Source organism: Protobothrops mucrosquamatus, unplaced genomic scaffold (genome assembly GCF_001527695.2).
Source record: "Protobothrops mucrosquamatus isolate PMUCROS unplaced genomic scaffold, P.Mucros_1.0 scaffold967, whole genome shotgun sequence".
In the NCBI taxonomy this organism is placed as follows: domain Eukaryota; kingdom Metazoa; phylum Chordata; class Lepidosauria; order Squamata; family Viperidae; genus Protobothrops; species Protobothrops mucrosquamatus.
The window spans coordinates 181,635-184,973 of NW_015387210.1; the positions used below are offsets into that span (position 1 = coordinate 181,635).

The 3,339-nt window shown below is 35.4% G+C and overlaps 1 protein-coding gene across 1 annotated transcript in view; it reads left to right on the forward strand.

The window, feature by feature from the left end:
• The window catches only part of LOC107290775 (inter-alpha-trypsin inhibitor heavy chain H4-like), a 31,211-nt gene that overhangs the window by 23,105 nt on the left and 4,767 nt on the right, over positions 1-3,339 (forward strand). The window lies entirely within an intron of this gene.

The window sequence follows — 3,339 nt, forward strand, 5'->3', positions numbered from 1 at the left end:
TTTCTGTACTGTGGTTTTATTATATATAAACAGAATTTTCTTATATGAGCTAGATTGATTCACATATTAGATTATTTCAATATAAAACTGAACTGTGTTCTATCCACTTTCTTTTTATACTAAGTATATTTTTGTACTATTTTTTTAAAAAAGGACTAATAAATGGAATGGAAACCAGAAGATTATAGCTGAAAGCTTTCTTATTTTCATTGCCTATCTTGCCACTGTAATTATTTCTAAATCCCTAGTTTATGTTCTATAAATAATATAAGAACAGATTGTGTGTTGTGATTGTGATTGTAGTTCATAATGTTGCGAAGTCTCTTGATGGAATTCTGTGATTCAGAATTGTGAATTAGATTGCAAAATGATTTGGTAAACTAATAAGGTGATGAGATTCAGTTTGGTCTAGTAGTTAATGCACCAGGCTAGAAACCAGGAGACTGTGAGTTCAAATCCCACTTTTGCCATGAAAGTCAGCTGGGTGACCTTGGTCCAATCATTCTCTCTCAGCCAACCCACTTCACGGGTTGTTGCTATGGGAAAACTAGGAGGAGGAAGATTTGTTGGATATGTTTATACCTTGAGTTATTTCTAAAAATAATAAAAGCGGGATACAAAGTAAAAAATAATAATAATTAAAATAATAATGGGTTTCCTAAGCAGGACGATCTAAGTTCTGCTAACCATAAAACTGACCAGTCTACTTCAAAACAGCTGTAATCTTTCACCATAAATAATCTCAAAGATGGGTGAGCACATTCTCTTTCTTACCCAAGGGGACAGTTCTGAGAGTTGAGAATCTAGAAAATGATGGAAAATGAAGCCCCCTTTTTAGTAAAGTTGATATTATTTCTATCGTTTCTTTGTCCAGATAATGAGTATTTCCAGAAACAAAATCCAGGACTTGCTGGAAATTCACAGTTGTTTAGACATCCATCCCATGGTATGTTTTATATTTTAGAAATATAGTGCCAGTATTTATTTCTGACAATTTTTCCCATCATAAAACCCACCTAACATCAGGATTCTTTCATAGGTGTACCAGGATTGGTTTCTACAAGTACCAGGTTTAAGTCTCGTCTTCCTCCTCCTACAGATGTTCACCTAGGTATTTTGTCATCTTAAGTCTAACAAAGATTACTGTTCAGGCTGATAGTTAGTTTGATCAGGCTGTTGCCTGTAGTTTTGAGAAGTGGGTTGCCCATGTCATGCTCTCCGCTTGGTAATGAAATCCAAAAAGCTATTCCAGTAAGAAACCTACGCTTTTCTTAATGCATGTTTTGAGATATCCAAAATAAAAGGCAAAGCTTTGGTTTTTTTCAACACAAGTTACTTTTTTGTAACCAATGAAACAGTGGTGATATGAAACTATTCTATCAATATTATTTTCATAGGTTACAAATGTGCATGAGTCAGTAAGTGTATATTATGCCATAGGCCACATTATAAATAGAGCCATTCATTTAGGAACCTGGTTGGCAAGAAGGGCGGCATATGAATTTAATAAATAAATAATTGTTCCCCTTTCTACAACATCATTTCATTTTCCTCCCTTATTTCTGCCCTATGTTTTATATTCTAGAAATATAATGCCAGTATTTATTTCTGACAATTTTTCTCATCATAAAACCCACCTAACATCAAGATTCTTTCATAGGTACACAACGATTGGTTTCTACAAGTGCCAGGCTTGCAGCCCCTCCTGACGCTGTGCCTCATACAGTTGTTCACCCAGGTATTTTGTCATCTTCAGTCTAACAAAAATTACTGTTCAGGCTGATAGTTAGTTTGATCAGGCTGTTGTCTGTAGTACTGAGTTTTTTACAACACAAGTTACTTTTTTGTAACCAATGAAACAGTGGTGATATCAAAATATTCTGTCAATATTATTTCCATACGTTACAAATGTGCATGCGTCAGTAAATGTATATTAAGCCATAGGCCACATTATAAATAGAGCCATTCATTTAGGAACCTGGTTGGCAAGAAGGGCGGCATATGAATTTAATAAATAAATAATTGTTCTGCTTTCTACAACATCCAAACATTTAAATAATTTCATTTTCCTCCCTTATTTCTGCCCTATAATCATGTTTTAGACAATACTTCTGATACGTGACCATAGAATGATAGAATGGAAGGCTTGTGAAGGATCTTCCAGTCTCCTGATGTTAGGAGAAAAAGAGGCACAGACCGGGAGGGGGGGGGGCATTCAAAAGAGGAAACAGTATCAGTATTACGTTCCCACAAGAGAATCAAGTCCAGCCCACCCCCTTGAATTCCATTAACTCTTACCTAGTGCCAATTTATTGCTGATCACTAGTTAACTAGAATCTTGTGCATAATCTTAACTGGAACTTATTGTGTAGTTCCAATTCTTCATACCTGACATCTGCCCAGGGTAGGGATACAGCACTACTCCACGTGGCTTAAACCATGGCTATAAAGCCTCTCTTTCAATTTTTCCAGCAAGGAGAATCCAGGGCCTACTGGTCTTTTTGTTCTACTATTGAAAAATCCTTAGCATTACCACCTCAAATCTGCTTCTTGGTAATACAAAACCATTGTTTTCTGTCCTGTCTTTTGAAACGCCTTTGAATAACTGTGCCTGTCTTCAATACAGCTAATTTGTGTATTCCATAGACTACAGCATTTCTTTTATAATAGATAAACAACTACTAAGTAGTCACAGAGTGCCCTAATTCAATTGGAGTGTCCCCAGCCCTTAAAAAAAGAATTTAATAATAGTAATAATAATAATAATAATAATAATAATAATAATAATGATGATGATGATGATGATGATGATGATGATGATGATGATGATGATGATGATGATGATGATGATGATGATGATGATGATGGAAGGGACCTTGGAGATCTTCTAGTCCAACACCCTGCTCAGGTAGGAAACCCTATACAAGTGATGGCAAAGCTTTAAGAGACCGAGTGCCCAAAACCCGCCCCTGCCCCACATTTATTAATAGTGTTTGTGGCAGGTGGGCGGGGTTCTTATCTTGCCAGTAAAACTGAGATTAGGATTGGTAAAAAATAAATATAATTCTTGTTTTTGATAATGAATTGCTATTGTATGTATCAGAACAAAGTAAAAGAGAGAAACGAGTCAGCTTCATTAACATTTATTTATTTATTTATTTATTTAATTTAATTTATATGCCGCCCTTCTCCCGACGGGACTCAGGGCGGCGCACAACATATTTAAAACAAAACATAAATACATTCCCCCCCCAATAAAACCGAATTAAATCAAATTTTAAAGTTGTGTCTCTGTCAAATTGCTAAAAAATAAACCCCATATAAAATCCTCCCTAGGTC